This window comes from Gordionus sp. m RMFG-2023, chromosome 5, assembly GCF_954871325.1.
Source record: "Gordionus sp. m RMFG-2023 chromosome 5, tfGorSpeb1-WG-v2, whole genome shotgun sequence".
Lineage (NCBI taxonomy): Eukaryota > Metazoa > Nematomorpha > Gordioida > Chordodea > Parachordodidae > Gordionus > Gordionus sp. m RMFG-2023.
In genome coordinates, this window is record NC_088779.1 from 21,896,666 (window position 1) to 21,924,203 (window position 27,538).

At 28.3% G+C, this 27,538-nt stretch overlaps 1 pseudogene; it reads left to right on the top strand.

The window, feature by feature from the left end:
- Window positions 1-6,861: 6,861 nt before the first annotated feature.
- On the top strand, window positions 6,862-23,860 carry LOC135930525 (putative uncharacterized protein DDB_G0286901; annotated as a pseudogene).
- Window positions 23,861-27,538: the final 3,678 nt, after the last annotated feature.

Genomic DNA, 27,538 nt, shown 5'->3' on the forward strand with positions numbered 1-27,538 from the left:
TATAAAATTTTGCCACAGTGATTTATGAGATTCTAGAAGGACTAATAATAGTTTAATTTTGGTAGAATAATATTTAATTTTATTTGAATAATATTTAATTTTATTTGAATAATATTTAATTTTATTTGAATAATATTTAATTTTATTTGAATAATATTTAATTTTATTTGAATAATATTTAATTTTATTTGAATAATATTTAATTTTATTTGAATAATATTTAATTTTATTTGAATTTTTGAAAGCTATAATTAGGAATTAATGATTCTTTTTTTTAAAGATTTTTTTTAAAAGGAAGTCATAGATGGAAAAGAAATCTGAATCAATCATCTGATTATACTAGAAATGAATATTTTTCTAAAACTATAATCCAAATTGAGATTCCGATAAATTTAAAAATTACGTTTATTAAAAGTAATATTTTTTATAGATAAGAGTTTCAAAATTATCTTGTCTCCTGATATAGTAGTATGATGCCTATTATATTATAACAGAAATCCTTTTTCTTTTTCTATTTATATACATTTTAAGGGGAGGGGGGAGGTTCAGAAATTTATTTGCATTGGCAGAGCCCACAATCCCAAATTCTCCCGTGTAATTATTACAGATATTAATATTATTTCTAACCTGAATTCCACAATTCTGGGGCTTTTTATAGTAAATATACAGCAGGTCCGTAGTCAGCAGGGAGGAGCAAATTCCTCCAAAATCCAAAAAAATTAGTTTATAAAATATTCTAAAGAAACTTCGTTATTAAGTAATAACTGATTGAATCAGCCAATAATGATTATACTCTTAGAGAAATAGCAAAGTGGCCTGGAAAGACTTTCCTTCAGATGAAATTATTAAACTCAATATTTTCTCTGCATTAGGAAATTTTATATTGCCATTTTGTGCAATTTCTTTCAAAAAAGATACATTGATTTAGTTGACACTAAACCTCTTAGTTAATATAATACATTGTCTCGATTAATTAAATCATTTTATATTTTTAGTCAATTAAGGGAATTTAACTATACCCCCGTAGTCGATACGAGACAATAGTTTTGGTTCAAGAAATATAGTAGCAGAGTAAAAATAAACAATATTTGTAGAATACGGGTAAATTAATTGGCAAATCGAATTTATTAATAATTAATAATTAAAATATCAATTTTAATTATAACTACAAGTATACAATAACAATACAATTAGGAATAAGAAAATATTATGTCTATGATTCGTATTCTCGTTTGTCTGAAATTGATATCTTTAACCATTCCATCGGTTTTTCCTGTGCGTATGGATACTGAATCTTCAAATATGGATTATTGATGACCTTCAAAGTGTGTATATAAGAAATAGTTTTATTGAAAAGTGATCACCTTTGCATTGCATTGATATTTTTTTATTTTATTTAATTTTACTTTTTTGTTCTGGATTCTCACAAAATGCAAAAGAAAATCATAGGCAACAAAACTCTTCCATAAGCAAAGCTTTTATTTAATCGGGCATGGGTTTTTTAGCTATCTTTCTTATTTCACATATGCGTTTAAATAAGTGGCTTTACCTTTCGCGCTTAGGCAATTGCGGACTTCTCAAAACATGGATGGTCCTTCTCTTAATTATTTCTCGTCATTTTTTTATCCTAGTTGATGGGTTTTTCTGAGGGATTCTAGCATTGCTCCACGCATAGGGCTAGGCGTTTAATATCACGTCACATGGCCATTAAAAATAATTATACTTGTGATTATAAAAGTTTGGGAAAATCATATATTTAATATTGTTACATAATAAATTAAAACTAAATATACAATTACACTTTTTTTGACTAATTTTTAGATTACGATTAGTAATGCTTAGTTGAATTTGATTATCATCAACAATATTTATTTTGAGGGGGGGGGGGGTATGTAAGTTTTGAAGAAGATATATGGTGGGTGGGGAGGGGGGGGGGGTGGCTCCAAAAAATTTCCCCTCGTTTAGGGAAGTTGATATACTATAAACTTATTTCACAAAAGGCAATCTATTGGAGTAGATGAAGAGAACTAACTTGCGGCTCTAATACCTAACTAGTTCGATAACAACGTAAATAATATATTTACCCGGCCCGAAGGCAAAAGATAATTTACTAGTTATCAAATTAGTAATCACATTTGGTGAGGAATATCAGACTGCTGGAGTAATATCATAAAAACAAATTTCTAAACTTAAGCACATTTTGACCATAACAAATTTATAAAAGAAATATTGTATTTTAGATATAATTTTAATTCTATTCTTATTATAAATTCGAGACGGACCTTTAGTCGAACCAGGCCGTGGGAAGTTTTTTTTACCAACCAGCTCTACAGAGCTTTGTATATCTTCTAATGATAAAAATAAATTTCCCTATTTTTATTGGATCAATCTATTTCCTTCAATTATAGTTAGTTTTTATTTGATTTTGCGATCAGACCACGGTTTATAAATTAGTTGAGCCCCTTTATAAAACTTTATTTTTGTCTGGTTAGGTCATATTGCTTTTATTAATTTAATAATAGCAAGACTCAAATCAATGGGGAGCACGTGGGAGGAAATATATTTCAAATAAAAATGCTCTGATATAAACACTGTAAAAAACTGCTGACCTTCTTTAACTAAATTAACATATATTATATTAGATAATATATAAAGTAGCTAATTTTTAATTACAATAAATTAATCAAAAGATTTTAAATAAAATGATAAATCGTGTATTGAGAATTTTTAATATAATAATAACTATTATATATTTATTATCTTTTCTATAATTTTTATACTATTAATCATTTACTGTTCATTACATTATCGTAAGAGAGAACACTAGGAATTATAAATTAATAATAACATAAATGTAAAGAACATAGAGTGAATAATAAACATTAACAAAGTATAAAATATAAAATATACTAGGATCTGCTTTGCTTCGTAGAAAAATCATACAGGGTTTATCCAGGAAGGGGAGGGGGGAGTGTATGAATCCAAACCCCTTTAGCTCACTCTTGGGTGGGTTGGTCTATAAAATATTATTATTAGGCATTTTTTATTTTTCCATGTTTGTTTTTTAATTGCTTTTTAAATATGTAACACCATGCTCTCTGTTACAGTTGACTGAACAATTGGAAGAGCTAATTAGTCTATGCAAATGTTTTGATTTATTAGTTCCAATAAGTTTCCTAACTTGTATAATAGCCTGTATACATGAAAAACAAAAATTTGGCCAAATTTACGATTAAAAACTACAAAATTAATTCGTAAATTTTATCAATGTTTAATTCTTAATTGTATTTGTGTGTTATTTTAACCGTTTGGCAGAAAATATAAAGAAAAAAAAATTATTAGCAAAATAATAAAGGATTTTAAAATTGGCATCATATCAGAATAGAAGATATAACGGTTTCATAAGGTTTGCGCCAACTTTAAAGCTTAAATTAGTAACTTATTGATTCCTCAAACAATTTTACGAACAAAACAGAACTAACATCACGCCTAAGTATGAGGCCAAAGTGAGCCAAGATTTAGAAAACACTAATTTTGATATTTATATAAAACCATTAAATTGTGCCTAATTTGTAAATTTTATTGCTTTAATCTCTTTGGTAGTTTAAAAGAGGACGTGCCCCTATTTATGTCTCAATAATAAATAGCCAAAATGATTGATTCCTTGTCTATTTGGCTTTATTAAACTCATCAAATATTTTTTTAATATCCCCCCCCCCCCCAGCATTTTTTGTGGATATAATTCTGAAACGTGTACTCAACTGGACATTATGCATTAAAATAAAAATATTTAAAATTTTTTTATTAAGATATTAAGGATAAATAGTATAAATAATTATTGATTCAAATAAATATCTGTAAATCTATTTAGTATGTGAAAACAAAAGTCAACATCAAATTTAACAAATTAAATGTATACCTTAGCTTTTTGCATAGCTCTTTCCTTTATATTCCAGATAGTGTACTCTTAGATCATGCTTTATTTTTCTTTTAAGGAGCGGTATGTCACTTCTCTGTCTACAGTTAAATCTGAACCCGCTCTCTGTCGATATTCGTTTACTATTTTTAATTATCGATATAGAAAATTCTCGTTAGAGCCCATTATTGAATATACCTTAGAAATGTTACTATAAATATGTAGAAGGTTGTGTCCTCCAACTTATTAATATTTAAATTAAAGGTCTGTTAGGATTTTTCTGGGAAGGATAAAGATTTTATATTATAATTTTACTTGAAATATCTTCCCAAAAATGTTTAAAATAATCTTTTTCTTCTAGCGGCTTGTGAGGTTTGACTCTTCCATGTTACATTTTGAAGCATATCATTAGTATGTACACTTTCCGAATTATTTTGATATTTAAGCATCATTATTATCTTACATATTTTAAAAATTATTAAATAATATTTTAGAGTACTTCTGGTTGTGATTTTTTTTTATGTCCTTATCTAAATTATCGGAAAATGAATCTTTTTAAACTAACAGGAAGATACTTTTACTAATTTCTATTCATATTGAAATGATATTTATATATTATATTATAGGATAATTGCATGATGCACCCTTGAGTACACATTTCAATATAAAGAAAGAAAGAAGTCAAAATAATTTAAAATGGAAACTATTATTTTTTAACTTTACGAGATTTCATACAACAAAATATTATGAATTGAATTATACTTCTTTATTTCAAAAAAAAAATTACCTAAATAAATGATTATAAAATATATTTTAGTATTGATATATGTCAACAATTACATTTTTCAATATAAATAAAGGCATTAAAATTATTATGGAATTTTATAATTAAATATAAGTTAAACGTGTAGCGCAGGGTGTCACTAGCTTTTACAATCCCAGGGGTACTCAAAAAAAATTATTGGCCTTTTTTAGTTAACATTTTTACGAAATGATTTTTTAGGTATCAAAAAATTCAAAATTTTAAGGGGGTAAACAAATTTTTAGGGAGCTCGAGCCCCTGTTCACCTTTCCACTTGTGGCGTGACTGGTGTAAGGGAGACCAGGATAATATTAAAATATAAAAAATAGATGAAGAAAATTTTACAAATAATTCAATATAGTTTTCATAAGAAATATTTAAGAAAAAAATCTTTTGGATTTATTATAAAATTTAAAAAATTAAAATTTAAGAATTATGAAAAGCATTTGGATTATCTTAATCTTCCGCAGTGATCCTTTTAGTTTCTTTATTTTGTGATTTTATAAAATATTTTGTAAAATAGAATAATCGTATGTAAATAAATTAAAATACAATGTCAAATTTGTTAAAATATTTCAGGCAGCTCTATAATATATATTTATTAAAAATTTCTATCATAATTAAAACATTCTAAGATTAAAACAATTAAAATAAAAATACAATTTCATAATTGTTTTACCATAAGGGAACCATAATTATGTCTAAAAATTTATATTTGAAATTTTTAACGTAATAAAAATTCTTTGGCTTCGCTTGTAAGCTAAATTCTAGTGACAAGATTATTTTTTAAACTTATAAGCCAATGGCCGTAATGGAAGTCACTATTGGACCAAATATGAAGTTATTAAGATTTGTATTTATTTATCTTTTTTCCTGCTTGTGTTAAAGTTGACTGATATTGCTATTGATGTTAGAAGTAGTATGTTTGTTTAGTCCCATATAGATTTTATACCATAGGTCTTAAGTCATCTATGTGAAATAAATTTGTGGGCTGATTATCGTTTGGAATGGGCTGCTGATAAACCTAGATTTATTGTTGCGTGGCTCTAGTATCGCCCTTGACCATATATGCAATTGATGCCGTACTTACGATTTGACTCAACTGGTGATTTGCATTTGATACAAGTGTGGCTATACGATGTCACAACTTAGAAGTAAACCATTTAAACTCTCAATTGTTCGATTATAAGAAACTACCAAGACTACGACAAGAGAGTGATTCTAGCATACAAATCTAAAAAATATTATCTCTATCAAATACATGTGATCTTATTGTGATTTTGTGTTTTTTACCCTAAATATTAGAATTTATTTCTTAATATTTTATTTTGGGCTTCTCAAAATCAAACTAAAATATATAAATGCTATATCAAATGAAAGCTTAAACACTCTTCTTATCATAATATTTAGGAGTATTAAAAAACAGAATGTAATTTCGAAAATATTTTTCTTCTGAGATTGTAAACGTTAGTGACTCCACTGACTTGTATTACAGTCAGTTTTTTAAATAAATAAAAATAAAGACCTATGAATGGGTTGTGATGTTTTGCGTTTAAAAATAGCCCTTGGAAAGTAATTTAAAAAATGTCTGTGTTTTAATAAATAAACAAGAAAGAAAAATTTGTTAGTAACTTTTTTTAGTAAATCTCAATGCATTTAATAACATAATGTTTTTAGCACAAAAATTTTGGTATGAAATAATTGTTCATTGAAAAAATAAAACCATTACCAACTTTTCAAAGTGTAGATAAGTAATTCCAAACTTTTATCCTAACTTTGACTTTCACAATATCAAGTGCATAGTCAGTATTTTTATAAAAAATATATAAAAACTTAACGTAGAAACAGGATAAGTCATGACCGATTTCCAAATCTATCATTAATTTCAATTGAAAGAAATTAGTAAAAAGTTTAAAATCAAACATTAAATTTTATAATTTTATCTTGAGTATTTAAAAACAAAGGTAAAATCTCTCATTCATATATTTTGTATAGATTGCAGTTTAAGAAAATTATATGCTCACCCAAAAACGACCCCCCTGATTTATATATGTATATATAAATATATAATTTAATGAATAAAGCTAAAAATCTTATTTTTATATTTTCTATTAAGCATTAAGAACTCACATTACTCATGGAATTATATGGATCAATATGACGATTATTAATAATCATTGGGATTTTGTTCAAGAATGGTTTTTTCTATACTTTCTTTGCTATTGTTTCATATTCATGCTCCTATATAAATACATAAAGCCGCTTTTATCTCAATTTTTGTCAAGAGCCTGAAATAATTCTTAATATGGCCGAAACCTTGTATTCTTTAATTGAAAATGACTTACCAGAGGGAAAACAAAATCTTATAAATTTCTCTGATAAGTTATTAAAATTATCTGTATTTTGTGAAAACAATTTCGAAAAGGTATATTTGTTATAAAGATGCTTATTTTTTATCTATGCTAAATTAGTCGCAATCTAAACCAAAGGCATTAGAAGAGACAAAACATTATGTTGCACAAGCATTATCTAATATAGCCTCTCAACTAAATTTTATGGCTACAAATTTTAATCAGCTTATAGACATTCAAAGTCTATTGATTAAAGAAATGGAATATAATGTTAATCATATATCTCAAGTTTTTTTCTATTATTTGATTTATTATTATTTTATTATTAATAGCGCATTAATATTATAAAGGAAAAAATTTACAGAAGAGAAATAGGTGTTCTTACCACAAATAAAATTATCAATAGACATTATAAAATTGTTAGTAACAAATCAAATGAAGACCACTCTCATTACAAATATATTAGAAAACCTATTGATTTTACAGAATTAGATAACATTGGCCATGGAATGGTCTTGAATGTTATGGATAATATTAACAATGATTGTAATCATTTAATTGATGACAGACACAATTCTTTGGATAATTATTGTTTAAATATAAACACAAACAACATACCGCCTTTAAGAAATAAATTAAGTGATAAATTTTTTTATATTTATAATATAATTGAGGTATAACGCATTTTACCTCAATACATCATTTTGTAAATTTGAATTAGAGCCTTACCTTGCACAAATTTTCAAGCCCAACCTGATCCAAAAAAAAAAAATTGTAATTCTTCTTTGACCAATCTGAGAATATTTTTTTTAAAAGGTCTAAGTCTAATTCATTTTAAAAAAAATTTTGGAAGAGAAAATATAAGCATTGATTGCATAGCAAGTAATTATATTGTTTTTCTTGAAAGTAATTCAAAAATACATTAAGAAAATAAAATTTTAAATTATTTTTAATCATAACCTGACTTGGATCAGCCTGTTCAGAGCTCTAGTTTAAATTATACTTTACAGGTTTAAATGATATGATGCTATATAAACAAGCCATTGATTTACAATTTTTAAAAAGAATATCTATTTGATATTTAAAGCATCAAGATACACAATGTCATCTAATAGTTCTTTATCACCTCATGGTGTCCTACCATATGGGAACAATTTTAATAATTTAAATTCTTCAATCAACCAAATGAACATTAATGATATCTCAATTAATTTAGATAACCCATATCACCCATATTATGGTATTTCCAATAATAAAACTAATAATCAATATTTTAACCCTTCACAACACATTACGAGTTCTAGTGATTACATAAATAATCCTGAATTAAATAACTCTAACATTGATTATCACTCCAGAAATATGAATATCAATGCTAATAACATAAATCTTCATCAATCTCTGCCTTATAATCACCAAAACCATGAAAGGAGTAATATTGATCCAATGTTAATAGGAGAGGATGGGGTTTTTTTAAATACTGATTTACATTATTCGCATGGCATTGATACATACCAAGAAGGTCACTATGATATAAGTAGAGCTCGAGCACCTATGTTTAATGTTAATATGTAAGTATTTTTTTTTAATTTTAAATCATTATTAAAATGAGTGATAAATTATGCCATTTTTTTAAAACTTTTATTTTAATTTTAAAAACTAATTCATTGAAAACCACAAGCACCAACTGAATCCAAAATAAAATTCCTAATTTTATCCAACTTATTGTTAGACATATATTTTTCCCATTTATATTGGCCACCTTATCTCATGATTCCAGCAAATCAGGGATTACTGCTCTCTGATCCCATATTTATTTCATCATTTAAATGACATTATCCTCTAAGTTTGACCTTATTTCTACCCATCTTCATGTTATTACAATCGTTCACCCACTTAAATTAAAACTCCCTCCAATATAATGCTTTAGGACCATTCCATGTCAAATCGATCAAAAAGGCACATTTTCGGCCGACCCCTTTTAAAATTGTTAAAATTTTCTGGAATTATTTAGATAAGTATATAAATGAGAAAGCCGTTTATTTTAGCTCGCTAGAACACCAGGTTCCCGAGATCTTTGAAATCTGTAAAATTTTTAAAATGCCTAAATGATTTATAATAAAAAAATGTATAATATATCATATTGTAGATAAAAAAAATAATAAAAATTGGCGCCAATTTGAGTCTTAAACTCCCTTTTTTGCTTAAAAATACAGGCGAAGCAAGATAGGTAAACCGGAAGTTAGTTTTATAAAAAAAATTTTTGCTTTTTATTTAGACACCTTTTATAAATATATATACGATGTCAAAACCTTGGTGACGCTATCGACTTTTTAGAAATATACATTTTTACCAAAAATTGAAGAAAAACGTAGATGGCTAATATGGTTGGAAAATATTATTCTTAAGGAAAATGAAAATATTGATATGTTTATAAGAAATGTGATAAAAATTTTCAGTTCTGCCCTTCCCCCCCCCTCCCACCATCCTTAAAATGTTTTACATTTTTTAGATCTCTACTTTGCTATTATTGCGAATGATTTATTAGCTCGATAATGTATAACAGCTGCCGTAAAAACGAATATTTTATTAGGCATATTATCGATTATATTTTACAAAATATACTGTTTAAAACGATCTCTCTTTCTGCGTAATATTTTTAACTTGTCCATTCAGATTAATTTTAAATAATTCAACCCGTCTGCAGCTTATTATTTTATCGTCTGTCTACCAATAACATTCTGGATTTGGAGAGTACAAAAACATATAAGTGCATATCAATTAAAATTTTAGTCTATATCACAGATGGACGTACCAAATATTAAAATGTTGCAACCCATTTAATCTACAGAGACATGCTTATTATCGCGAGGATCTAAGAAAGATTCTACCCTGGGTGACCCAAAAAAATTTACCATTCAATTTAGATATGTTAATATGCTCTTCATGCCGACAAAAATTAGCAAACATTCTTTATACTTCATATGACAATGTAGATATTGATTATCCCTCTTATATAATTAATCAAGAGGCTATTGATAACATTAATATATCCCTACAATCAAATGGGAAATCTCTCATTAAACGCTTATGTGAAAAGAAATATTCGAAGAAAAAAAATCTAGAGTAAAAAAAAGTTTTAACGACTAAAATTATACCATTATCTTCAAAATATGAAAAATTCAATAAAATTCTAGATACCTTAAAAATTAATAAAATTATACGAAAGATATTTATTATTGGAAATTTGTTACATTATTAAGTGTCTAATGGGCATATGCCCACTCTGTTCCTTAGTGTAATTAGTATATATAATAGAAATTCAAATTTTTTAGTATAAAAAATAATATCCTGTTATTGATAAGTTAGCAACAAAATTTTAACCATAATCCGTAATTTCATAAAGCGCCATCTATTTTTTTATCAATTTTTGGAGTCGATAGCGTCGCCAAGGTTTTGATATAGTATATATATTTAACAAAGGTATCTAAATAAAAAGCTATAAAAAAATTTCGAAAACAAACTCCCTTTAGCTTAAAAACACAGGTAAAGCAAAATAAGTAAACCGGAAGTTAACGGCTCAAATTTGCGCCAATTTTTATAGTTCTTTAGAGATTTTTTTTACCTACCATTTGATATATTTTATAATATTTTACTATGAATGGTTTTTGAGATATAGGCAATTTAAAAATTTTGCAGATTCCAAAGTGGCTCTTTTTTGCACTTTTGGACCCCTATATCTCGGGAACCTGGTGTGCTAGCGAGTTAAAATAAACGGCTTTCTCATTTTCTTAACTATCTAAATAATTCCAGAAATTTCTAACAATTTTAAAAGGGGTCGACCGAATCGTGATCGATTTGACGTGGAATGGCCCTTTACTTGAATTTTATCTGTTTTGATGGTATTAGTAGAGTCCTGCAATGCAATCTGGTCAAGCCTACAGTAACATCATCAATAAAGTGTAAAAATCCTGCAAATTTTTTTTGCCTGAACTTGGCCCTAGATTTTTGTACCTTGCCTTTACTTCTTTTTGAGCTCATAATTAAAAAATATAAATTGAACACTTTTATATAAAATTAAATGAGGTAAAAATGACTGATTGCCTTGTTCTTATTCATAGATAAATTCGAATTATATAATTTTATTTTGATAAAACTAGAGAAAATATCCCATCAACACTGGGCGCGTATCCATTTGGGGGGTTGGCAAATTCCCCTACTTATAGCCAAAAAAATGTAAATTATTTAGTTAACATTTTTTAAGATATACACAATCGGTTTTCACGAATTGTGAAATGTCCCCTCTTTTCAAAAAAAAAGCTACATTTATTTGGAAGAAACCATGAGAATCGCAAATGTTCTTGTAATGTTGTAATGTACCTTTTTAAAAAAGAATATAATATTCACCAACAATTTTGCGAGAAATATACGATTATTGAGGCGGAATCAAAGTTATTTATGATTTTGAGATTCGCAAGCCTCGACTTGCACCCAGGAAAACTTATTCGAATATTAACGTTGCTTCGGTTGAATCTTCTCTTTTATAAAAAAAAATGAATATATATAAAATAAAAATAACGCATTGGAAAGAGAGAAAATGCAGGGCATTTGTCACCGCTACAACTATATTAAAAAATTTAAGAAAGAGAAATTACAAAATAACCTTATTTTTGACCCAAATCGATGAACGAATTATTACTTCGTCCATCAGAAGTTATATTGACTCTTAATATTGAGAAAATCAAATATCTGGCCCAATTTTATTTTGGTGATATTAAAGTATTTGAGGTTCAATAAATATTAGCATTTAAATCTTGTTATGAAATATTAATTCTAGTAGATATTCTTTCAAGAAACGCCATAGAGGTATTAAGGCCAATAAGCACAAGAGAGAACTTTTTCTTCATAGCGGGGAATAAAAACATATCTCAAAGGACATCAATAAATCTATATAATGGATTAGCACTTCTTAATATAAATAGATTTTCATCACCAGGACGTAGAAATTTATTGGAAAAAAATTTTATTTATGTATTTTGATTAACTTTTTTAAGTTACCTTATAAATATATCTTACTGTGATTAATTGCCGGTTTGTATAAGGGAGGTAAACCTTAATTGTTCATAAATTTCAAACTCTATTTAGCATATTTGATAACAGAAACTTAATCAAAATTTTTTAAAGGGGGGTCTGAACCCGCCCCGGATCCGTAAATGGGTTCTATTTGGTCTGTGGTCTCAAAATGTTCAACCAAACGATTTTAAATGTTTGAACACTGATTTTGGTTCACAGCTCTAGTCTTTATACATATTTTTTTAAACAATATTATGAATAGTCTATATTTACTCTTATAAATATTTGGTATTTTCCAATATTTTATTTATTATTTATTTATGAAATTTTTAAAATATATTCTAATAAATTTAGTGTGATGATTAATTTTAATAAGTTTTCAATGTTTCAAAATAAATAAATTCAATATTAAATTAATGGCTACACGCCTGAATGATGCCATTGTTGATTGTTTTTTCGCACGAAGTAACTATATGAGTGAGCTAGATCTCTTTATAAGGGGGACCGGGGCAAAGCGATTGACAGGATAACAAAGTAAAACGAATAATTTTATAACTCTTGAGCATAAAGAGCTTAAATTTGGTGCGAAATTGTATTTTTATATATAATTACATATATAGGTATATAGAATTAGTATTTTTTTTAGTGTGAAATTGTTTTATTTTATAAATAAACAAAATAAGAGTATTTGCATATCAGCTAGCTAAGAAGTATTCTAAATCTTTCCCACAGAGCTGAACATCCAATGGGATGACTGGTTTGTGGGTTTAAAAAAAGACACTCAACTTTCAATTCGTACTAGTCTTACAGCATGAGGCTTTAATCTTACAACTTTCAATAAACTTTAGAGAATTCTTATCATTTTGAAATGAAATGCAGATGAAAGGGGTTTTACCACCGTTCAAACTCCTTTAGGAATGGCATATAAGGGAGCCAAACAAGTTGTCCATCTATTAATTAACATATTTTACGAAAATTTCAGAATCAACGCTCATCAAAATAATGGTAAATTTTTGAATCGCGCCTCATAAAATAAACTCTAATAAAATTCCGCCATCATCGAATAAGGGAGGAAATTCTGATTCCCCGTCATTCTTGACGGGCTATCTGCTAGTTTGAATATCTCAATTCAAATCAGGGTTGTGCATTTGACCGGTCAAATACGATTCGGTCAATTGACCGGCATTTGACCGGTCAAATACGATTCGGTCAATTGACCGATATTTGACCGGTCAAATATGGTCAAATTCAAATAAATGTTTTTTACACCAATATTAACTTTATTTTGCATTTATATAATATTATAATAAATCTATGTATAATAATAAATATCATAATATTTTTTAATTCATTCTATAGTCAATGTTTCACCCTCCGTGGCAGAGTCTTGTTCCGATTCATATTTAATATCATTATTTTCTTTAATATTTTTAATCAATCTTAAATTATGATACACTCTTACTAATTTTCCTGCTGTAGAAGCCTTTAATCTATTTCTGTTTTTCGTGTTAATATTGCCCCAAACCGACCAATTTCTTTCAGAAGAAGAAGTCGAACTAGGAAATGTTAGTAAAATATTAGCGACTTCTCTTAATGGGCAAGGTGGGCAAAATGCATTCCACCAACTTGAGGCCGAAATTTGATTGTTTCTTATGGAAGTTACAACTTTCCACATATTATGGCTATTAAATATACCGCTTTTGCTTCTGAAATTTACTATATTACTTAAAATATTTTGATTATCACCACCTTGTAAAATACCCAATTCTTGTATTATATTACATGCTTCATCAAATTCAGTATTAGTAAGATGCTCCCCTTGATATTGGGGGTCCAATAAATAAGCAGCATTGTGAGCACATGTATTTAGATCAGTTTTTCTCTTTTCAAACATAACCTTAATTTTTTTTTCTTGAGATGGAGAAAATATAGAATCATGGCATGATTGTATTATGTGTTTTTCCAAATTAAGCATCTCGTTTTTTACTTGGGCCAAAGTACATTTATCCCCTTGCACTTTCAACAATGAGGTAGCTAAAGGTTGGAGTATAGCTAAAAATTTTAAATTTTTCGTCCAAAATTCTTCGTTTAATATATTATTGGTAATTTCTATGGGACAATTATCACAAACAGCTTCTTCAACAACTGATGCTTTTAGAGCTTTCTTGCATATTTGAATTTGCTCCATACATTTTATTGACGATGCCCATCTTGTTTGGCTAATTGTACTTAATGTAGATGGTATGCCATGAAGATTATTACGGGAAAATACTGCAGCTGGTATGTGTTTATTCTTGAAAAATTTAACAATTTTTTTAATTATTGAAATATGGTCACTGAAGGCGTCCAATCGTGAAAGAATAACTGCAATGTATGCGCTGCACAACCATAACATTGTATATGATTATAAATAGATTCAAATTTTAGAATTCTCCAGGCTGCTTTCATGTTAGCGGCATTATCAGTAACTAAATAATATACTTTTACCGGATTCAATTCATGAATTACATTTTTAAATTCCTGGGCAATATAATCTGCCGTATGGCGATTTTCCTCAGTATTTAGAAATTTGTAGAACACTGGAACAGGCGTCATCACCATAAAATTAATAATACTCTCGTTTCTAATGTTGCTCCAGCCATCTGATACAATTGATAAGTAAGGAGCTTTATCTATTATATCTGCAACTCTCACCTCCATATCACCTGACGCTTTGTCTAGAAGATATCCAGCCAGCTGCCTTCTCCTGGGTAATGTGTAAATAGGACGTATTTTTTTAAAAAATTCTTGGATGTAGGGATTTTCAGTGATGTGGAAAGGTAAATTGCTCGCATATACAGCCTTTGCAAACAATTGATCCAGCTCATTTTTTTCTTTGGGATTAATTCTATCTATGAAACCGGTTATACAAGATTGAGATTTATATTTAATCGCCTTGCTTGTAGATTGATTAGAAATAAGGGAATCAAATTCTCCTGAGTCACAAGACAAAATATTGTTCATTTGATAATCATTCTCACTAATTTCACCCAATTCTTCATTAGAGTTAGACTTAGAAGTATTACAAATTACATTTGTGATATTTTTTGTAGAGGTTGATATTTTGGAATTTGAATAAAATTTTTCCTTAACCCTGTATTGCATACTGTGTATCTCAAGCCACATACCACAAATTATATAATAAATATTTTATAAATAAATTTTAAATCAATTGCATGGTGTGTATTTGAAGCCATATTCTATATCTTCGATTGGAATTTTAATTTGGGCCACGTGATCTATTATTTATTTTTAATTTCGCATTTTATTAAACCCTATTTTTAAAAATGGCTATTTTTTTATAAAATTTTTCTTCTCAATTTTCTACACATCGTAAAAGGATAAATAATATATTTGACAAATTTCAAAACATTAAAATTAGATAAATAAAAGGTAAAAATTAATGTTTATGAAATTATTTTATATATATTTATTATTTTTGATAATTATATTTTGTAATAATCATACGTTGCTTTAAAGACACATTATGCAAATAAGGTATTTTATTTGAGTTTTATATTTTTAGAATTATGAATTGTGGTACCATACCTAATGATAGTGAAGATTCAAATTTAAGTGAATCGTCTGATGAGGAGTTTCTGTCAACCCAAAATAATGATTTAGGTATATTTAAAATGTATGCTCTTATATAATCTATAAATATCTAGATTTCAATGAGAGTGATGAATCGGAAGAGGATGAAAATATAAATAATGAAAAAGGAATCGTGAGAAAAATGATTTGGAAAAATTGCTTAACTAATTTACCATTAGTTATTCCAAAGTGGAAAGGAGAAAACCCAACGGTTGATAAAGTAAAAAAACCAATGGATTATTATAATACATATCTCAATGATTTATTACCTCTAATTGTTTACGAATCAAATTTATATGCAATTCAATGTAATTCCAACAAACCTTTGAATTTATCGATAGATGAATTAGAAAAATTTATAGGAATTATTTTTTACATGTCAATTATTAAACTTCCCAGAGCACGTCTCTACTGGGCCACCAATACAAGACAGGCCAAGGTGGCTGATGTCATGACCCTAAATCGCTGGGAACAAATCAAATCATTCATTCATATAAATGATAATGACAAATTTATTCCACTTGGAAGTGAGGGCCATGACCCACTTCATAAAATTAGACCCTTGATAACTATAACCAATAATATACTAAAATCTTTATCGATAGGGGAAAATATTTGCGTAGATGAGCAAATAATTCCATACAAAGGGATGAGCAGATTAAAGCAATATAACCCCCAAAAGCCCAAAAAATGGGGCTATAAAGTCTTTCTACTATGCGGAGATGATGGCCTTCTCCATAATTTTGAAGTATACTCTGGGAAAATACTACCAGCGGAAGGATTGCCTGATGTTGGAGCAAGTGGCAATGCTGTGCTACGTTTAATTTCTTATATACCACAGCAAATTAATTATAAATTATTTTTTGATAACTGGTTTTGTTCACCAAATTTGCAAGTCGTACTCGCTCAAAGAGGGATATTTTGCGCGGCCACGGTCAGAGGTAATCGACTACCAAATATCAACTTCCCAACAGATAAGGAGTTGAAAAAAAAAGGACGAGGATTTTTTGTTTCAAAAAAAACAATAATAAACGGGGTTGAATTAAATTCAGTGAAGTGGCACGACAATCGTGCTGTGACCTTATTGAGCACTTTTGTAGGTGCACATCCTCTTATCGATTGCGAAAGATATGATAGAAAAAAAAGGATAAAATAATGATAAAATGTCCAAACATTGTTAAAGTTTATAATAAATCAATGGGAGGTGTAGATCTTATGGATTCTTTACTTTCATTATATAGAATTCATACCAAATCAAGAAAATGGTACCATCGAATTTTATTTCATGTATTCGACATGTTACTTATAAATTCTTGGTTGCTATACAAACGGGATTATAATAGTATATCAATAGCAGGCAAGGATCGATTAAGTTTGTACAATTTCAAAATTTCGGTGGCGGAAGTCCTTTGCAAATATGGCAAATGCACTTCAAACAATATTCCAAAACGAAAATCAGTTCAAACTGGTTATCGGGAAAAATGTAAAAAAGGACCAGCTCAATATTTACCACTTCAAGAGGTTAGGAAAGACCTCACGGCTCATTGGCCAAAATATAATGATAAGAAGGGTAGATGTAAAATGCCAGGATGCTTATTTATAACAAAAGTATCTTGCAAAAAATGTGGTGTATATTTATGTTTTACGCCCACAAATAATTGTTTTATAGATTTTCATGAAAATTAAAATGTTTAAACCTTTAATATTTGTTATATTTAAATAAAATTTTATATATTTATAGTTTAAAGTACAATAAAAATTATTGTGGAAATAATTGAAATTTGTATCCTTAATTGCATAATGTGTATTTAAATCCACATACCGTTCATCTTCTAAGAAATTTAGAATTTTTTTTAAAAAAGTGAGCCATGAGATTATCAATAGTATCTAGAGAAATAAAAAATCTAGTTTGCCAAAAAAAAATTATTCTAACATAGTACATGCAATACAGGGTTAATTATAACAGGGCACATAGTACAGCTGCTTAATAAATGTTTGACCATTCTATCAACGTGGGTGATATAGGACATCTTGCAAAACTTGCACACCGCTTTAACTGATTTACCATCGCGTACTTCTTGAAAATGTTTCCAAACATGATGCTTTGGTTTGACCATAATCCCTAATATATTAAAATTTAACAAAAATTGATTTTGATTATTGTAAAGTTAATCAATCTTAACTATTTTATAATTATTGACCAATTATTCCAATAATTTCTTAATATTATAAATATAATATAATAAACTTTTTACCAGAATTGAATAATATTCCGTAAATCTGACCAGAACAATTAAAATGAAAATTAATTTTAAAAACCAAATATAGCAAGTGTAAGTAAAACAAATGAGAATTAATATAATTTATACTCGGCTAAATATTAAATAAAATTTAAATTTATTAAGAATGAAAAAATTATATTATGATTATAATAAATCGGGTATTTTTATTTTTTTTAAGAAAAATGAATTGAAAAAAATAAAGAAGGCGAGAAACGGCAATGATTAGGCAAAAAAATAACTAAAAATATTAAAATATTTAGAAAAATTACATATATATATTTTAATAAAAAAATAATAAGATTGATAAACATGCTTTTAATGCATACTAGTTAATTATATCAAAATATTTATTCGCCATTAATATTTTAGAGTATTTGACCGTATTTGACCAGTCAAATACTCCGTCAATTGACCGAATTTGACCGGTCAATTGACCGACATGCCAACCCTGATTCAAATATTAGTATTAATTTGGTAACTCTAATAATAATAATCAATTCAAATACTAAATAATTTGATAATTTAATTACTTTTTTTAGCAAATAATCTCATGAATAACTTACTGACTCCTAATATATTTACGCAATCTGAATTCTTATTCATTTGTAAATATTTGTTTATGATGTGTGGGATTACCTGATCTTCTGGTGTTGTTAAACTGTTCGAATTGGGTCGATTTTTAAAAAATGGCACGATTAACCCTGTATTGCATGTACTATTTTAAAATAATTTTTTTTTGGCAAACTAGATTTTTTATTTCTCTCGATACTATTGATAATCTCATGGCTCACTTTTTTTAAAAAAATTCTAAATTTCTTAGAAGATGAACGGTATGTGGATTAAAATACACATTATGCAATTAAGGATACAAATTTCAATTTTTCCACAATAATTTTTATTATACTCTAAACTATAAATATATATAATTTTATATAAATACAACAAATATTAAATGTTTGAACATTTTAATTTTCATGAAAATCTATAAAACAATTATTTGTGGGCGTAAAACATAAATATACACCACATTTTTTGCAAGATACTTTTGTAATAAATATGCATCCTGGCATTTTACATCTACCCTTTTTATCATTATATTTGGGCCAGTGAGCTGTGAGGTCTTTCCTAACCTCTTTATTTGGTAAAGATTGGGCTGGTCCTTTTTTACATTTTTCCCGATAACCAGTTTGAACTGATTTTCGTTTTGGAATATTGTTTGAAGTGCATTTGCCATATTTGCAAAGGACTTCCGCCACCGAAATTTTGAAATTGTACAAACTTAATCGATCCTTGCCTGCTATTGATATACTATTATAATCCCGTTTGTATAGCAACCAAGAATTTATAAGTAACATGTCGAATACATGAAATAAAATTCGATGGTACCATTTTCTTGATTTGGTATGAATTCTATATAATGAAAGTAAAGAATCCATAAGATCTACACCTCCCATTGATTTATTATAAACTTTAACAATGTTTGGACATTTTATCATTATTTTATCCTTTTTTTTCTATCATATCTTTCGCAATCGATAAGAGGATGTGCACCTACAAAAGTGCTCAATAAGGTCACAGCACGATTGTCGTGCCACTTCACTGAATTTAACTCAACTCCGTTTATTATTGTTTTTTTTTGAAACAAAAAATCCTCGCCCTTTTTTTCAACTCCTTATCTGTTGGGAAGTTGATATTTGGTAGTCGATTACCTCTGACCGTGGCCGCGCAAAATATCCCTCTTTGAGCGAGTACGACTTGCAAATTTGGTGAACAAAACCAGTTATCAAAAAATAATTTATAATTAATTTGCTGCGGTATATAACAAATTAAACGTAGCACAGCATTGCCACTTGCTCCAACATCAGGCAATCCTTCCGCTGGTAGTATTTTCCCAGAGTATACTTCAAAATTATGGAGAAGACCATCATCTCCGCATAGTAGAAAGACTTTATAGCCCCATTTTTTGGGCTTTTGGGGGTTATATTGCTTTCAATCTGCTCATCCCTTTGTATGGAATTATTTGCTCATCTACGCAAATATTTTCCCCTATCGATAAAGATTTTAGTATATTATTGGTTATAGTTATCAAGGGTCTAATTTTATGAAGTGGGTCATGGCCCTCACTTCCAATTGGAATAAATTTGTCATTATCATTTATATGAATGAATGATTTGATTTGTTCCCAGCGATTTAGGGTCATGACATCAGCCACCTTGGCCTGTCTTGTATTGGTGGCCCAGTAGAGACGTGCTCTGGGAAGTTTAATAATTGACATGTAAAAAATAATTCCTATAAATTTTTCTAATTCATCTATCGATAAATTCAAAGGTTTGTTGGAATTGCATTGAATTGCATATAAATTTGATTCGTAAACAATTAGAGGTAATAAATCAGTGAGATATGTATTATAATAATCCATTGGTTTTTTTACTTTATCAACCGTTGGGTTTTCTCCTTTCCACTTTGGAATAACTAACGGTAAATTAGAGCAATTTTTCCAAATCATTTTTCTCACGATTCCTTTTTCATTATTGATATTTTCTTTTTCTTCCGAATCATCTGTCTCATTGAAATCTATATATTTATAGATTATATAAGAGCATACATTTTAAATATACCTAAACTCATTATTTTGGGTTGACAGAAACTCCTCATCAGACGATTCACTTAAATTTGAATCTTCACTATCATTAGGTATGGTACTACAATTCATAATTCTAAAAATATAAAACTCAAATAAATTACCTTATTTGCATAATGTGTCTTTAAAGCAACGTATGATTATTACAAAATATAATTATCAAAAATAATAAATATATATAAAATAATTTCATAAACATTAATTTTTACCTTTTATTTATCTAATTTTAATGTTTTGAAATTTGTCAAATATATTATTTATCCTTTTACGATGTGTAGAAAATTGAGAAGAAAAATTTTATAAAAAAATAGCCATTTTTAAAAATAGGGTTTAATAAAATGCGAAATTTAAAATATATAATAGATCACGTGGGCCATATTAACATTCGAATCGAAAATATGGATTGTGGCTTCAAATACACACCATGCAATTGATTTAAAATTTATTTATAAAATATTTATTATATAATTTGTGGTATGTGGATTGAGATACACAGTATGCAATACAGGATTAAGATTTTAGCCAAACTAATATTATGCAAAACTTGGGAATTTTGCTCATAGAAGGTAGAAAGGTTTGGATCTATATTTGCCATATCTTGAGGCCATAATATTTTGTTGGCTAAAATCTTGATATAAATAGACCCCGGGACACCACTAGAACTTATAATATTATTAAATAACTTCCTAAAGTTGTCTAGCATGTTATTTTTTTTTAGCAGATATACTTAATGAAGTTTTTGTATTTTAGGCTGCCTCTATTGGACTTACATTTCTAAGTAGTTTTTCGTATGGTTTCTCAATTTTCCTTAATACAATAGAATTTTTAGTAAATGAATGAATGAAAAATATGTGAATTTGATATTTTTTAAATTATGAGGATTTATATATTTGCCAGAAGTAAAATATACTAGAGTGTGATTTTTATAATTTTGGGGTAAAGATTAGGTTTTTGGGCAAAATATGTCAAACCAAGAACTTTATTTACGCCACATTTAAGGTCTTTATGCACAATGGTTATAATGTTATTCGTGTTAACATTTCCTTCAATCGCTTACGCCGGTCTCTAGAGATAATTTTGCTGAGTTAACATTATTTATTTAATTTCCGCCTTACTTCTTTTTTTGGCATATAAAAACTTTTTATACCACTTTTTACCAAAAGGGGGGACAGCTTAAGAAGGAGATACACGAACACTTACCATAACAACGAATACATTGAAAATAAGACTAGAGATATTGGAAGCTGTGATTTGTACCAGCCCTTACCCTGTAATTCAAATCATTATGGTAAGTTATTTTTTATCTTTTTTTAATTGAAAGACATTGTGGATTTTAAATATCTTGCAAAGCCTATTTACGATTGCCGTGATTAGTCTTGGTTGATTATAATAGAAATTAAAGTGTGAAAAAACGATTGTAGGAATTTATAAGTGCTCGAGGAAATTAAGTTTTTTTTTATAAAAGTCTTCGGTAAGACAAAATAATTACTTTGGTTGCTGAGATCTGAATTTGCAAAAATATTGGCCTTGACACCTATTTTCCAAGGGAATGTTTCTCCCTGTTTGGTCGGATCAGAGACATATTTTTGAAGGACTTATTGAATGTATATTATATAACTTTTATTTTTTCTATAACCTTCAAACATTAAGATAAGAATTTTTTTTCTCCAAACATGGGACAAACTAACCCTTACGTTCTAAACAACACGAGAAATTTACTTCATGCCAACAATGTAACTAATCAAACCCCTCAGAATATTAATTTCGACGTATACGATAAGAGAGCCTCTGTTCCAGCTCCAGACAGCTACATCCAAAAGGGTAAACAATATTGTTTAATTTAAAGCTTGAGTAAATATATATTTTCATCGATTAATTATTTAAAATTTACTATTATTATTTTAATAAACTTGATTTTAACTATATGCGATATTAGGATTAGGTTGGCGGGCATTTTCTTAATGGAAATGCCAGCGTTACTTGTCCCATATTAATGGGGTTGGTTGATACTACAAAACATTTTCCTAGTTTTTAATTATCAGTTCAACCAACCTCTACATACATTTTTATACCCATCCAAAAATGAATAAATATCAAGAAAAATATTACTATTTTATAATCAATTATAACCAGTTATTATGTCTTTTCCATATATACGTGAGGGTGGGGAATAAAAAAAAAATAGAGTGTAGGGAGCTTAGACCTATTATTATATGTGTTACCTTTAATCTGTTTTCTCTCATATAAACGATGCATATAATCGATATTCAATATTCATTCAATTCACTGGATTTTTCACTTAAAAATTAAATTGGGATTAATTTTTGTAGAGTCTATATTGACAATGTTCACATGTGAATCTATAATTTTAATTATAATTTTGGATGAGAGGTTCTCAATTAATAATTTTAATAAAATTTGCTTTATCAATTTTTTTGAAGTAATCGCTCTATATGATTATCAAATGGAGAAAGAGGACGAGTTGTCATTCAAAGAAAACGAAACGATATACGTCGTCAAGAAAAACGAAGATGGATGGTGGGAAGGTTTATTAGATGGCAAAAGAGGATTGTTTCCTGGCAATTATGTCGAACCTATTTAAAATCATAACATTTTTTTTAAATGTTGGAAAATGAATCTTAAGCCTAAAATGTTTTTAAAAGTGTCTTTTTATATAATATAGTAAAAAAAATTGCATATTTACAACTAACGAAAATGGCTTACGTGGATGCTAACTCTTCTACTTTTATACCAAAAAAATCATCGTATTATATATTTTTTTATAGATAATAATTTCTAACTTTTTTTTTCTTTACCGATCTCATTAATTTGTTGAATTGACGTTATGAACAAAATATTCACACTTATACTAAGAAATAATCATTTTTATAATTATTATTTTTTGTATATTCGACAATTTTAAATCCTTTATTTGTATGAGTATATCCCCCCTGGTATTGGCCTAATATTGCCTAGCTATTTATTTTTCAAATTATTCCATTCTGTAATTTTTATAAATAATTTATAAAAATATGCTTTATTTGATATATATATTTAAATATTATATTATTGCCATATTTAATTTTTTTTAATATAAATTTTTTTATCATTTTATATCGAATATTATCGTGGATAAATTTTTTTAAATCATCGCTCCATTATGCAAGTTTAATTTATGGTTAATTGCTTTTTTAAAAATAAAAAATAAATTATATTTAAGGTGCCTTCTTACCCATTGTTCGAATTTTTAATCGACTTGGGTCTTTTGTAGCAGGAGCGAGCTCATTTAACTTATCTATATTTTTATGCTTAATTCTGACGAACCCAAACAAAAAAATTAAGTTTAGTTAACTTAACTGATTATGCAAAATATGGTCTATTTTTATATACTTCGCTATGAATTCGATCTGTGTGTAGGCAGGGTTAGGGGGTTTAACTATAAATAGTCATCCTTTTAATAATTTAGGCTAACAATTTTTTTTACAGCCAAATAGCTAAATTTAAGAAACTACTTACGTTCCAAATTTATTCGAAAAAAAGGATTTTGAAAGTTCTTATGCTAGGGATCTGCCAAAAGCCCGGCATGTCTAAAAATCCTCAGGTTGGGCCTTTTTAAAAATATAACGGACCGGGCAATTCATTAATAAAACAATCATGTCGGACAAATTATATGAAAATCATTCAGGGCCTCGCAAATCTCTTATCTTTCGTAAAGTTTTAATGGGCCAGCCCGCATTAGTTTTGTTTTATCTTTTTTTGAATTTCTAGCTTATATTAATACTATTTGAGAATAAATTACAATACAAGTTATTTATATGATCCAAATACACAATACAGATATAAAACGCAATCGATGTATAAAACGTTTGTTGTAGAAAGAAATAGATAAGGAGATAAGAACCTAAATGTATAAAATAATTGTTGTAGAAAGAAATAGATAGCCATAGAGAAGAGATATAACATATAAGAGCTTAATTGAGAGGAAAAAAAAATTAAATATAGATATTAAAAATGATCGACAGAAAACGCGTATAAAAAAATTTAATATGCTGGGATCAACTTTTTGTAAAATTTTACCCGGACGGGTTTGGTTTTTTCGTAAAATTTATTATACCGGGCAGGGCAAAATATTTAATTGGCTCCTTAAATTGGACCAAGACTATTATAAAATAGATTGAATTTCAAAAAGGCTTTCATTTTTTGATTGCTGATTGGGCTTGAGGCAAAATTCCTTTTATATGCATTAAGAATGAAACCAAATTCTATTTTGATTGAACTTGGAATAGGATTACTTCATTACAGTATATGATATTGAAATGAATTCGAAATAATATATGAGTGATTTATTTAATATAATAAAATATATTTATATGTTTTTCTATTTTGTCTATTACAATAAATTGTAGCTTAAAAGCAAATTAACAAAATCAATTTATAATTACACTTCTCCCCACCTTGTTTACGCCGTTGGTTTTAACCTAGAATCTATACCCGCATCAAATCTAAAATCCAAGAAAAGTGAGGGATTTAGTAGTGTTCATAAATATTTATGTAAATAGTGTAATCATTGTCGTCGATGATAGTTTATTCATTAAATTGCCAAATAAGTTTTTATTATAAATCAAGAATTCATTACTACTACCTTTTTAACAAAAAAATGTTCCTTTTTTATCTTTTTAAAAATAAATAAATCACAAAAAATAATCAATTATGAAAAATATTCGTTTAAAATTGAATTTAACTTTATAAAATAACAAAATATATAAATTGTCAATTTTAGCAAAAACATAAAACGATAAAATAAATTGATTTTAAAGTTAAGAAACAAATATAAATTGCAACGATAAAATAAAACGTTAATATAAACTAAAAATAAAATCTCGCCGAAAGATATAAAATAAAATTTTAAATCGAAGTATTTAACATTCCACCCTCCAAAGAAATCCTGCTTTTGTTTTCCTTGGATATCATGAGTGGTAACACCATAAACGTTCATGGCTAACTTCCCAATCGGATCGCTTGTGCGTGGTATCGGGCATCTATATTCCTGTCGAGCAAGATTTAGGTTGTCCTTCAGCCAGTCGCCAAATTCCCGAGTCGTTGCATCAATCTTGGCATACGGAACCTTGAGGGTATGATCTTAGGCACGGCATCGAGCTTCAAGTGAGTTTTCACTTGTCTGATTATCTTGAGTTTGTAGGAGCGTGTAGATTCGAGGTTTTTTTTATAATCGAAATCACTTCCTCGACATCATCATCTACTTTACCAACAAAGAACATTATAGTATGTTATTGAAGGTGTGGAGGTACATATGCCCTAGCAGGGGGATCTTATCACTATCCACCACTATGCCCTCCAGCGTTTGTAAGTTATCTTCAAATTAACATTCACGATGGCCAGACCTATAATCTTGATGGCGCAGCCGTCATTCCCTGTCAGTTTACTATCCGTCTTACGCATCGTGGCTATGCCTACAGTCTTGTCTGTATGCTTCGAAAGTATCGTATACCTAGTACCGGTGTCTACTTGCATCAACATAGGTATGTTGTTGATGCTCACCGTGACTGTACGCATCATATATAGTGTCACCAGATTGTACACCTCCAGATTCTGCAGATTGTTATCTTTAACGTCGGCGTTTGTGACGTCTTCATCATCAATTTCTTCAATATTCATAGTATAGTTGGTGTTCGATTGACAATCACGATCTTTGTAATCTTAAGATCTGTTATTGGTATAATTGTATGTAATGGTTGGACCTCGGCCATTATTTTGGAAAACCATTACTATTTTGAGAGTTATGCCTATCCTGACCGCCACGTAGATAGTTGGTTCGGTTATCTTCTCTATGGCAATCATTGTATTGATCAAGGCTTAGACAATGGTCACAACGATAGTCGTAGCGGTTGTCATGGAAGTTGTACCCGCGATTGTTGTATCGATCATCCTAGTGGTTGTCGTAACAATTGTGAAACGGTTGCGGTCATCCCGACGATTATCGTAGCTTTGATCAAAACGGTTATCGCGGTAGTTTTCATGACGTTCATTGCTTGTCACGGCAGTTGTCGTACCGTATATCGTCGCGTTCATAGAAGCGTTTGTCACTATAGTTATCAAAGCGTCCACGAAACGTTGTTCGTAGCGTTTGTCATACATGAGCTGGGGTTGCCTGGTGAAAGCATCATATTTCACAAGAGATTTACGAAGTGCATTGGAGTCCTGCTTGGGCTTCACGGTCTCGTGGCTATTTAGCTCGGCTCATATAATTTATCTCTTGGGTTTGATTAGCCGAATGTATTAAATAAATTTATTTGTAAAAATATAAGATAATTTAAAAAGGCGAAGATTAAGATTAAAGACTGAAACGAATACAAATAGTTTGGTTAGATACTAAAATTTAAAAGATCCGGAGAATAAGATTAGAGACTAAGATATGCAATTATTGTTAGAAAATAGTTGATGTTTAAATTCATATTAAAGATTTATGTTTAACTTTTATTTAAGTTGATAATATTTAGTAAAATATTTGGTTGTTGATTAACTAAATCTACAGGAAGAGAAACGGCTTTCATCATTAGAAAATTCATGCCGCAATCGAACTAATTTAATAATCGGATAATTTTTGATCATTAATAGGATTTGAGATCACTTATGCAACATTATTCTAATAATAGCAGAAAGAAAAATGCGTTGGAAATATATATGTCAGTTGCTTTTCAACAACATGTGTGCGAAAAACTATAATGAGATTTCATTGTTTGAAGAAATATGAATATGAAAACCCTAATGATTAGAGTTCAGTAGTTATTCAACAACGTGGGTGCGAAAACTGTAATGATT